At 39.3% G+C, this 13,256-nt stretch overlaps 1 protein-coding gene across 4 annotated transcripts in view; it reads left to right on the forward strand.

Annotated features, from left to right (window-relative positions):
- LOC136856744 (putative fatty acyl-CoA reductase CG5065) overlaps positions 1 to 13,256 on the forward strand; it is a 110,977-nt gene that overhangs the window by 12,089 nt on the left and 85,632 nt on the right. The gene's annotated exons all lie outside the window — the stretch shown is intronic.

Below are 13,256 nucleotides of genomic sequence, written 5' to 3' on the forward strand. Positions count from 1 at the left end.
TAGCTTCTTCCCACGGTTGTATACCTGTAACAAGACTAGAAAGCCATGCTACAGTCTCATCATTCTCTGCAATAATGATGGCCGCACCTCTCGACAGATAGCAATCCAGGAACTGAGGCTTAATGGGCCCCTGCTCCGGAAGCTTGTCTATCAGATTGGCGATAGCCTCCTCCACAGATTCCACCAGTTTCTCGGTTAGCTGCTGGTCAGGATATCCTACAGATACTACGGACATCCTGATCCCAGCTTTAGCTATCCTAGCATACTCCACGTTGGGTTTTTTGTGGGTCTGCCGATCTTCTTCTGGGGTTGCCCCCAACAGAAGTTGTTTTCCCACTGGCATCTTGGTGGGTGGAGTCCTCTGTGCCCTAGAAGCAGAGCCCTTTTCAGGGTCCCGCCTTTTGTGCCCATTGGATCCCCCCACAGTCGTTGCTGTCGTGGCAGTAGAAGGCCTCTCAGCTCCAGGAGTTAGGCCCTCTTTGGCCTGCTCCCGGGCCTTTAAAGCCTTCTTATACCTCCTCTTCTCAGCGCCAGAGCACTGTTTCTTCTTTTTCTTCTGGACTAGTAGATTGCCCACCTCTAGAGTGAGCTCTCTTACTGTCGAGGTCGTGCTGTTCGAGGGTATCTCCGAAGAGTCCCCATCGGTTGTTGCTGAACTAGTGTTCCTCTTGGAGGCCCCAGAAGAGCTCTCCGGTTTATGGGTAGCTACGGTACTCATTTAGGTCCCACGAGTAGCTAGGGAAATATATGTCTGCCCAGGCAGAGCCCCGCATACCCGGGTAAGGCTACTTGCTTCAAGAGGGCGCCAAGTATCTCAAAGGCTCCGTTCAGGACACATCTCCCGTGTGCCATGCACCCCATCGGCATGGGTTGCGTTACCCCTTAGGGTTGGGTGGTGCTTTAGCTTCCTCCTCCTTGTATACCAAATGGTTACCCAGTAGGGCTCCATTCGGCATCGCAAGAAAGGAGCGATTAGTCCCCCTCACCACGCAGAGGATCTTCAATTGAAGAGGGTAACCAAGGTTAACCCCCTACAATTGTAGAAGCACACACGAGGGGGTTCCATTCATCTATTTAAAATGTCCAAATATCAGTCTATATTTCTCCATTTTGTCACTCAACAAGCTCCCTGTATGGATCAGGGTGCCATGCCACTTTCTACATAATATCTGTAGTTGTCATTCTTCCTACTTATTTTGAAATTTCATGTTAAAATATGTTTAGATTATTTCACATTTATTTTCATGTTTTAAAGTCTTCCCTTATAATTGTTAAGTGTTAACCTGCCTGTACAAGGTTAAGTGTTGAAAACAGAAGAGAAAAACCACAATACAACTGTAATGATACTTTAATTGCTCCTTAGAATTACCGACTGGGGGCGGGAGTCATCTTTGATCTCTAATGATGACACAGAAATAACATGTGCAAGAGTAGCTCTTGCAGTAGAAGTAGTAGTAGTAGCAGTGTTATATTCACTGTGTTATCTCATGGTTCATAGGTTTCATTTGTTTACTTTATTGTCAATCATAGGTGAGGTATTTTATTAGATTTTGATTAATCCAAAAGTTCATCACTTATCCTTTTGAGGGACTTGAGGAGCTCTCTTAAGAATGTTATCTTTACTGCATTACATCATGATCTAAGGGTTAACAAATCTTTACTGTATTACATCATGATCTAAGGGTTAAAAATCCATGACAAAAATCTTATATCGAAGAATTGATTCTTCCAAGAGATAGAAAAAATCCTCAAAGACTTGATGACGGCACTGAAATCTTGCTTTTGTCAGCTCCCGTAATGATTGCAGGAAAATTTACTATGAAGTTTCAGATATTGTGATCAGCTGTTTCCAGGATCAATTTTCTACAGGTGCTATGACTCACTGCAAAGAAAATGAAACATTTCTTCTTTCTAAAACTAAATATTGCAGTCATGAGGCAGCCTTTTATAAGGATGACTTTGACCGTGAAAGATTAATTTTGCAAAGAAATGTGATGTTAGATGTGTGTGCATATAAAGAATGTATCATTTAACCCGCGAGTGGTCGCTAGCCGAAATATAATGTAAGTGGTCGCGCGTGAGACTTTCTCTCACATTAAAATAAATATGACATTTTTCACAGTTTTGTGAAATTTGCTACTGAAATGAAACACAAGTTCTACCTTATATATTTTAGATAAAAATGAAATGATTAGCTGTTTATTAAAGACACAAGTTACTACTTAAAATAACATAGGCAATGTACATAAAAATAACTTCCGTACTGAAGTTGTAAAAAATAGAATTTCACACATGCATTTATCTAGTAATATTTACATATAAAGCAAGGTTTTTGAACATAATAACATTTTCAAAAACAAGAAGTGCTCATAATACAAATACTAACGTGTACAACAGGAGCGAGTTTCCCGCTCCACTTCAACATAACACCAACGTCCTTAGTCGCGCAATGAGAGAAACTCTCACGCAGTGCTCACGGACACATAGGAACCTTTGTTCTGACTAGGGGAAGGGGTGCTTACCCTTCAAATGTGAATCGCTCTACTCACGACAGTTATAAACTCAGCTAGAAGAGGGAACAGTCACCTCCCTTTCATCACTGTGAAGTAACATCACAATAAAAAGTAATCATCATCATCATCATCATCATCATTTCCCTTTATCCAGTTGTAGCCGGGTAGGGGCAAATATGGTTCCTCTCCACTTTCTTCGGTATTTCCACCACTCCTCCTCCAACACTGTGTCCCAGTCCAGGTTTCTTTCTATAATGCTGCATTGGATGGTATCCTTCCATCTCAATCGTGGTCGTCCACGGCCTCTCCTTCCTTGGATTTGCATTTCCATCACCTTTTTTGGCATTCTTTCATTGCTCATTCACTTTATGTGCCCAAACCATCTTAGTCGGTTTTTCTTTATTCTGTCATTCATTTTTTCCACTCCAATTTCTTCCCGGATTTTCTCATTCCTTATTTTGTCTCTTCTACTCTTCTGTATCATACTCCTCAAGAACTTCATTTCGGCTGTCTGTATTCGACTCTCATCCTTCTTTGTCATTGTCCAAGTTTCTGCTCCGTAAGTTGTTATGGGTACGTAATACATCTTGTACATAGTATCCTTTGCTTCCGTTGGCACATTTTTGTCCCATAACATGTTTCTTACACTATGATAGAAACAACTTCCAGCTTTAATCCTTTTACTAATCTCAGCATCCAGTCGAGCATTCTCCATTAATTCACTCCCCAGGTATTTAAACGTTTCCACTACTTCCAGGGGCTTGTCTGCAAGTCTAATCTGACCTTTCCCTTCTTTCTCCCCTCTAGTCATAACAAGAGTTTTACTCTTTTCTACACTTATTTTCAATCCACTTTCTTCGATCTAAAAAGTAATATGAGAGAAAATCTCATATAGCGACCACTCGCGGGTTAATGTATGGATGACTTAGTACGCTTCTTTTCTTCAAATAAACACGTTAACAAATTAATTCCAGAGGTGGTTAAGTTGATAAAGATTGCTTTAAGTATACTGTACCTGTTTTTACATGTACATCAGAACATTCTTTTTCCTTCCTGAGAAGATGAAACACCATCGTGTGAGGAAAACTGAATGACAAACCAATCGTGCATCAAGAAACAAAAAAAAAAAAGTGAACCTTGAAACTGTGGTGAACATTTTCATCGACTGTTTGTTGGAATATATTCTGTATGAGTGAAAATCAGAAATTCAGCAAAGATTTTAATTTTTTTACTAAAGACATATGACTTTCAGTTCTCTTTTATTTTTAAATTAACAGTAAGTGCCCATTATTTTTAATTTTTAGCCAACATAGGACTACTTAGTCAGGTTTATGGAGGTTTTCTTCTTTTTGTCAGCCCAATACTGTTTCATCCTTTCTGAATGTAATTTTCTTTCTGCTTCTGGAATCACTCTTCCTATTCTCTGCTTGTTGATTTTTGTCTGTAGTCTAGTGTGTTTATCTTTCAATATACTGAGTGTATTTGTTTTGTATTTTAAATCTTTTGTAATATGCAACTCTCTTATGTCTTATTTAAGTTCTGCAATCCATCTAATGTTATTCTTACTCTTACTCTTCCACAATTTTTCTATTATTTTTCTACTGATTCTATTTTCTGGTGACCGTATTACTGTAGATGGCCTAAGAATGATATTTGTTTCTTTTTCATTGTGCTAGTCACAGGTTCTATTTCTTTATAAACTGTCTCATTGGAAGCTAGCCTCCAGACTCTGTTTACTTGATAATTTACAGGTTCTCACTATTCTCGTTTCTAACTTGAGTACTCTATTCATTGCAATTGTGTTTGTTGTTTTGAATAATGTTTCACTTGCATATGTAATTTGTGGCTGGGTGACTGTTTTGTAAGTGCTCAATTTGAGACAATTTACTTTTGGCTTAATTTATTATATTTCTAACAGAAAACTCATATGCAGTATCTCCTACTTTTTCTCATGATTAAAACATACCTTCACCTTTCATGTGGATAAATTTTGTTTGTACTCATTTATTATTGTTGAAAAAGTGCCTAATCAAACAATAGCTTTTTCCATCAAGTATTGATCATTCAAAAACACCTAAAACTGCGTTTTCACAAGGATTAAATGACGAAGTTTTCCACTCCCACCTCTTTTGGTGTGTGAGTTAGAGCAACCGCACTGATTTTCAAAACCCAGCACCCTTGGTTCAGAGTCTCAGTTGCTGGATACAAAACACAAGAAAACAAGTGCAATATATGCAGTTCAGTTTCAACTACTTGCTCAATTTATCTTACATTTTTTTGGTCCAACAACTTTATAAAAAATCGCAAAACATTAAAACAAGACTGACAGTTAAAGTAGACTTAAAGCGTATGATACTGAAAACAAACACATATTATTATTAAAAGAATGGGAGAAACAGCTGATGAATTTGATGCAGGGGGAGGATAAACCAACCATAGGCCACATAAAAGGTAGGCAATTATAGCCTAAAGCATTAATAAATTGAGAAAAATGGTACCGTATTATGTAAATTGCAAGTGGCCTGTATTTTAATGCTAGGGTTGCCTTTTATGTTAATGTACTCATCCCCATGAACATGTGACTTTATAATTTGTACACAAGAACAGTCCACAGCTCTGATAGCATAAGGGAAGGTAAAATGTTCTTGTCACTTAGGCTGTGCTTCCTGCATCTCAGCAATATTTGTTGGAATTTTTTCAATAATCTGTTTTCATTCCTATTAATGTCAAAACCTGCAAAAAATCTTTTGACACACTGCTCTGACTTACACCGATGTCTTCACCAACTCCACCCTGAAACCCAGGATCACCAACATAACACAAGAAGATTCTTTCTCTCTCTCTTTTTTTTTTTTTTTGCTAGTTAGTGCACAGTGTATTGCTTCTTTGGAATGTCCGAGAAAATGCTCCATTAAACATTCAACATGTTCCTTACTGAACCTATATAACACTTTGTAATCAAGTTGAGATGATTCTCTGTGAAGTTTACATAATTTCCTTTTCTGATTTACAACTGTCATAAACTCTGCCATGTTAAACTTAACACTATCACTTGGAGATACTTACTGAATTAGCTTAAGAAAACACAAACAAGCACTACATGGACTGTGTGCCTGCTTTACCTTTATTCACCAGAAATCTGGAACACCCCCTCTGCTACTTGAGTGACTGGAGTATGTGCTCAAAAGCACAGGTCTGCTGTGACTGACTGCTACCAACCAGTGGCTGAGTGCCCATTCTAAATTTGCAAATAAAGAGCGTGTGCTAATTTTTATTCACACCACCCATTGACTTGGACCATAATTTAGTAATGATGAAGAGTAGACTACAGCTGAAGAAGAGAATGGCAAAGACAAAATTGGCCAAGTTAAACCTTGGCAAAATGAAAGAAGGCATTAATGCACATCAAAATTTTAAAGAGATGACAGATGAGAAAATAGGGTCTGAAATTACTAAAAACACATGGAAGAAAAATTGAATTTCCTAAAGACGGCACACCTAGAAACAGATGAAAACTACTTTGGAAAGGAAAAGAAGCCTGTTTATAAGCGTTGGATTACAGAGGAAACAATTTGTTAAGAAGGAAATTACTTTCAAAGTAAGCAGTAGATCTCTTGGAAGAATGAAGGAAGTATATTACAATAGGAGAAAAGAACAATGTGGAAGAGCAAGAAACAATTAATAGACTAACAAGGAAATTGAGACAAGAATGGACTGAGAATAACTGTAAAGAGATAGAGAAAAATATGGCTGAGGGTAATACTGGAAAAGCATAATGTAGAAATCAGAAAATAGTTTAGAACTAGGAAACACTCTCTTAACTTTCTGAGAAGGGAAAACAGAAGGATGGAAAGAAAACATAGAAGAATTGTACCATATAGCAGACAAATGCCTTGCATCCTGGAAAAGGTGATGATGATGATGATTGTTGTTTAAAGGGGCCTAACATTGAGGTCATCGGCCCCTAATGTTACAAAATGAGACGAAATAAAATGACGAACTAAAAGTCTAAAATTCTCCACTGACCAGAATTCAAATCATAAGAACGAAGAATGGACATGAATTTAAAACAATCAGTGGATGTGACCCGCAATGCCTTACATTCACAGAAAATGACATAAAAGAATAGGATTACTGACCAACGGACTGCTGCTATAGCATAACACTGAAACAATGAGGCTTGCAGTCTAAAGGGGGGTCCAAAATCCAAGTTATTGGCCCCTCATAATGGTACTGATCGCCAGAAAAGTTGAACCATGGTATTTGTTCTGTTGTAGTACTAATCAAAAGTAGCAGAGACTTGCGGTATTCCACACATTATTGTACTACTCAGAGGTTATGAAATTCAACATATAATACAGACCTATGTTTTTCTCACTTTGCGGCACCATTTACAGGCAACACAAACCTATGGTGTTCATCACATAAGAGTACTAACCACAGGGACCTTCCACTATCCCGTGGTGTTCTTCATATAGTGGGAACTAATCACAGGCAAGGCAGAACCATGGTAGCTATCATCCCCTGGTCCTGCTCATATGGTGGTACTAATCACAGGTACTGCAAAAGCCGACCGCACGGTGCTCCTGTGTGCTACTAATCACAAACCTATTTGGTACCTAATATAGTGGTACTATGTGCAAGTAAAAGCGACCCATGATGTTCTCTGCGTGGTGGTACTAATCACAAGTAGTTTCATGGTTCCAAGACAATCATCCCTTGGTTGCCCCTTTTAGTCACCTCTTACGACAGGCAGGGGATACCGTGGGTGTATTCTTCATCTGTGTCCCCCACCCACAGGGGCTTGTGTGTTTGGTCCGCGAGAGGTATTTTACTTCCCTCAAGTCCACCGGCAAGCCGGTTAGGAACCCCCTATCCGCCACCTGGGACGCGCCATGTGGGAGTATCATCTCTCCCTCTGCTATGCCAACGTAGCAGGTTCGTGGTCCTGGAAAAGGAACATGAAGTTCAAGAGGAAGATATTGACTCACCTGTTATGGCAGTGGAATTCGACTGAGCTCTATATGAATTAAAGCATAGAAAAGCACCAGGACCAGATCTAATACCTGGCAAAATCCTGCAGGCAGTGGGGGTAAAGAGCAAAATTAGCCTTCACAAGTTGATTAATGAAATGTATTTGAGGGGAAGTATTCCAGAAGACTTTGAATGGAAATCTTGATTCCTATTGCAAAAAAGAGGAGGGCACAAAAGTGCAAAGAACATAGAATGTTAAGCCTCACATCTCATACCTCAAAAACCCTAACAAGAATTATCTATCATCAAATGGAAAGGAAAAGTGAAGAGAATCTTCCGGAAGATCAGTTTGGATATTGCAGAGGTAGAGGAACCCGAGAAGCCATACTAAATCCAAGACTGATCATCAAGAAAGCTCTGCAATTAGATAACTCCTTACTGATAACTTTCATTGACATGGAAAAGGTATTTGATCACTTACAATCACTTTGACTGGAATGTTAAGTTCAAAGCCCTAAGAGACCTCAAAATAGACTTCAGAGTTTGCAGAATTATATGATCGAGCTATACAAGAACCAGATAGCACTGATAGGGAAGCAGAAATTGGAAGCAAATATCTCCAAATAAGTGCGGCAGATATGTGATATATCACCAAATGCTGTTTAATATTTATATTGAAGAAGCATTAAAAGAATACTGGGTAAGGAATACATGCAAGGTTAACATTAATGGAAGGCTGTACAACACCATATGCTTTGCAGATGATATTGCACTGCTTACAGAACCAACCGTCATATGGAGATTACTTTAGAACTATTGAAGAACTTGCTCAACAAAAATGTAGTTTGTAAATAAGAATAAAAGAAAAGTAATGAAATGTACCACAATGGAGAAGGAAAGGCAGAAGTCAGATTGGGTGGAGAAAAGCTATCACAGGTGGAAAATCTTCCCTTAGCTTGGCAGCTTAAATTCATCTGACTGTAGGAGTGAAAAGGAGATAAGAAGCAGAATAGCACATGCCAAGGACGCATTCTATAAGAAAAGATCATTTCTGACATCTAAGGCAACTAGCACAGATATTCACAAGAAATACATAAAAACATATGTATGGAGTGTTGGACCTTATGCATCAGAAAGCTGGACTCTTATGGTCAGGGATTTTTAAAAAATCCAGGCCCTTGAAATGTGGTGCTGGTGCTGCATGCCAAAAATACCACGGACCCAGGGCCGGATTAAGGGGGGGGCTAAAGGGGCTGCAGCCCCGGGCCCCGCGTGCCAAGGGGCCCCGGCCCTTGGCTGGACCTAAAATGGTATAAAAAGGCCTGCTGCTCCACCTCCGTGCATGTATATGAATATTTACGCTCGCAAAATATCAAACAGCGCTCTTCCTTCTTATCAGCTGTCCGCGTTAGTATTTCATCGCTGCTAGAATCAATTACCGTCCGGAGATACGAATCCTCGCTACTTACGCACTGCAATTATAGTAAAGGTTATTGTTGACGAAAATTTTAATCTGGCAGTTTGCGAGTGCCGGCAGAGGGAAAAGGGGGGAAGAGGTCTAGGAAGTTGAGCGGGAGGGGACAGGGGAAGCGCGGTGGAATGCGCATGTAATACTATATCTTTGCATAAGGAAGAGAACTTCCAGTTCACCTCTGATTATTGAACCATTCTTAAGTTACAACTGTATTGTTCCTGTAAAATGGATAGAAAATATCCTAGTGGTGCTAAAAAGCGTAAATTAAAAGAACAACATTTGAAAGAAATTGAAGAGTTGCCGAAAATATCAACATTTTTTGACAGGAAGTCTACAAGTGCATCGACGACTGAAGAGACTGTTACTGGTGAATTGGAATCTTCCACAGGTAAGCGAATAGTGTCATATCTAAGTCTGCTGTTTTATGAGAGATTAGGTCTTTACGGAACTGGAAAGCATGAGCATTAGGAAGATGGTTTTAGGAACAATGAAAGGGAATCCTAATGTGTATTTTAAACTTCAGTCACATTGTATGGAATACTCGAAGTAGTAAATAATAAATTGCCGACCTCGTTGGTGTAGTGGTAGCAATAATGACTGCCACCCCCGGAGACTCAGGTACCTTCCCCGGCATTGCCTGGGGGGGTGCCTTCGTATGGGGTCTCAATAACTTGATCAGGGCACTCCGAATTAAACCCAGACCCGACACGGTGTGGTCACACGTTTACTTACTTAGTAATAAATTATTTAATAAATACACGAATTAAAAAACCCCAAAGGTCTACAGCCGCGGAGGACCTTGTCTTACCAAGTGACTGCTGCCCAACCTCTAGGACCTGCAGATTCCAAGGTGTTGTGTGGTCAGCACAACGCATCATCTCGGTCGTATTCTTCGTTTTCTTGCCCGGGCTGCCATCTCATCGTCAGATGACTCCTCGATTGTAATCATGCAGGCTGATTGAGCCACTTGCTAGCCCTCAGGTACAGCTGAAAATCGCTGACCTAGCCGGGAATGGAACTCTAGGCCTCCGGGTGAGAGGCAAACACGGTACTCCTACACCACGGGGCTGTCTAAATACACTAACACACAAGTAAATTACTTGTGTTCTTATGTTGCAGGTTCAGATTTAGTACTCAAGAATGAGGCCGTGTGTGTCATAGAGCCTGGTTGCAGCTCTGCCACTGCTAATGGCAGTCCTGCTTCAAATCTTCCTTCTGCTGATCCTGGTTATTGGCCTGAGTGCATGATGGACGAGTTTAGAGAGCAATGTATTCAGCTACCGGGCGAGTTGGCCGTGCGCGTAGAGGCGCGCGGCTGTGAGCTTGCATCCGGGAGATAGTAGGTTCGAATCCCACTATCGGCAGCCCTGAAGATGGTTTTCCGTGGTTTCCCATTTTCACACCAGGCAAATGCTGGGGCTGTACCTTAATTAAGGCCACGGCCGCTTCCTTCCAACTCCTAGGCCTTTCCTATCCCATCGTCGCTATAAGACCTATCTGTGTCGGTGCGACGTAAAGCCCCTAGCAAAAAAAAAAATGTATTCAGCTTGGGCCTCAATACTTTCAAAATCGTTCAGTTACGGGAAAGTATCTTGAATCCAAACAAGTGCAAAAATCGCAAAATCGTTATTTGTCAGACAGTTTGTTTATGCGCAAACTCAGAAATGGAGACTCTGTTGAAAGGATTTGGCTTGTATATTCACCATCTACTGGAAAAGTGTTTTGTTACCATTGCAAATTACTTTCAAATGACAAGATGAACTCTGCATTTTCTTCACATGGTTTTTGTAACTGGAAAAAAGCAGACGAAGCTGTCAGTAGCCATGAAAACAGTATAGAACATAGGAATGCAATTAATTCTTGGCTGTATAGGAAGAAAATTTCCTCGCGAATTGATAGTCAGTTAGTTAAACAGATAACTTTAGAGTCCCGGTACTGGGGCGAGGTGTTGAAACGAATTGTGGCAGTCGTAAAATGTTTGTGTGTGCGAGGACTAGCATTTCGTGGAGAAAATGAGATTTTTGGAGTGCATAATAATGGGAATTATTTAGGAATCCTTGAACTAATTTCCCAGTTTGACCCTTTTCTGAAGGAGCACATTTCAAAACATGGTAATGAAGGAAAAGGGAAGCCTTCGTATTTATCGAAAACAATTGCCGAAGAACTGATTCATTTAATGGGGGAAAAGGTGTTAAATACAATCCTAAGTGAAATAAAAGAATCAAATTACTATTCACTGATAGTAGACTCTTCCCCGGATTGTGCTCATGTAGACCAATTGTCAATTGTATGTAGATATCTTCATTCTGGGGAAGTCAAAGAAAGGTTCCTTTATTTTAAGGCTATAGAAAGCCACACAGGAAACTCATTGTTTAATGAAGTAAAATCATTTTTGGATAGCAAAAGCATACCTTTGAGTCAATGTAGAGGTCTTTCTTGTGATAATGCGGCGAATATGTCTGGCCAGTACAATGGGTTCCAGGCACAACTAAAGAAGGAAAATAAATTTTCCCCGTTCATGCCTTGTGCAGGACACTCATTAAATTTAGTCGGAGTAAGTGCTGTTGAATCCTGTCGTGAAGCTTTGAAGTTTTTCGCTTACCTACAACGACTGTATGTTTATTTCTCAAGCTCTCCTCGTAAATGGGCTATGTTGACGAGAAATTTGGAACCGCACTTAAATTACAAACTTCTTCACCTGAAGAGTTTGAGTCAAACCAGATGGTGTTGTCATTATGAAGCAGTGAAAGCCTTGCGTATCAACTATGACAATATTTTGTGTGTATTAGATATTATATGTGAGAATGCTGAAGAAAAACATGAGTCCCGGAGAGAAGCAAAATCACTGAAAAATAAGTTCATGAAATTTGAATCGGCTTTTATGTGTGTCTTTTGGCATGAAATTTTGGAAAGATTTGATAAAGTTAGTGTGAGTTTACAGAAACCTACACTAGACTTGTTAACAGGTTGTAAACTTCTGGAGTCTCTGGTTACATTCACAATCAATGAAAGAGGTAATTTTGACAAATATGAAGAGGAAGCTAAAAGGTTATGTGAAAAATATCTCACAGGTTTTGAGCACAAATCTGAAAGACAATCAAAGAAGAGATATGCTGATGGTAATGCCCTTAACGAAACTATTCTGAAAGGAAGAAAAGAATTTGAAGTAGAAACATTTTTGGTGATAATTGATAGTTTATGTAGTGGACTTAATAATCGCCTTCAGTCTTACAAAACATTTCAGTCATTGTTCCAGTTTCTAGTAGACTGTAAGGCTTCGTGTACTGTGGATGAAACTTCTCTTAATAACTGTTTACAATTTTACCGAGATGATCTCGATGAATCTTTGAAACTAGAAATTAAACATTTTTATGATTTCATTAAAAGTGTAGATGTAGTTACTTGCCAGGAGATAGCTAAATACATATACAAAAATGATTTGATTAGTGTATTTCCAAATGTATTTGTGGCATTGAAATTGTATTTGGTAATTCCAATAACCAATTGCAAAGCAGAGCGTTCTTTCTCTAAACTGGCACTAATCAAAAATAAATTACGGTCAACCATGCTTCAACCAAGACTGGACGGTTTGACTATCATGTCTTTAGAACATGACATAACAAATGAGTTGTCATTCGATGATGTTTTACAGTCATTTGCAAATCTGAAGGCAAGGAAAAAGACAGTTTTAATGTAAAAGTTATTCAACTACCAATTAGGTCAGTTCAGTACAGCATCGATTATCCGAAAGTATTCGGGAATGGGAACGATCAGATAAGTGAGTTTTCGGGTAGCCGATCATTTGCGAAAAGTCTGATCCTACGCCATAAGAGCAATGGAGTAATACTGAACATTTTCAAAGTTTATCTGTTTCAAGCTTCCGTCCTTATTGTCAAATGCACTTATAATCTTTGAATAGGTATCACTCTTCATTTAAATGTTCGTTACTGTGTTCTTCCAGCTCCAAATTCTTGAACTAATCTTGACCCGCCAACACCATCTTTAACTAGCCTATTTTAAATTTATCGGAAAAACATAAAATGACCTGTGTTCCTTCAGACGTCTTTGCGAACTGTACAATCATTCATTTCATTTCAGTACCTGCCACAAGCGAAGATTCATGCGCCACTGACGCCAACGGCAGTATTGTTAATTACGTCGGAGTAAAAAATAGGTAAACGTTGGATGAAAAGAGTTACAATTGGCTGAAATGGACCTCGATTACAATTATAATATATTTTAACGATATTTCTGTATTTTTGGATGCGAGGCTGCTGACGTAGGAAGGAGAAAAC

This window comes from Anabrus simplex, chromosome 1 (genome assembly GCF_040414725.1).
Source record: "Anabrus simplex isolate iqAnaSimp1 chromosome 1, ASM4041472v1, whole genome shotgun sequence".
Classification (NCBI taxonomy): domain Eukaryota; kingdom Metazoa; phylum Arthropoda; class Insecta; order Orthoptera; family Tettigoniidae; genus Anabrus; species Anabrus simplex.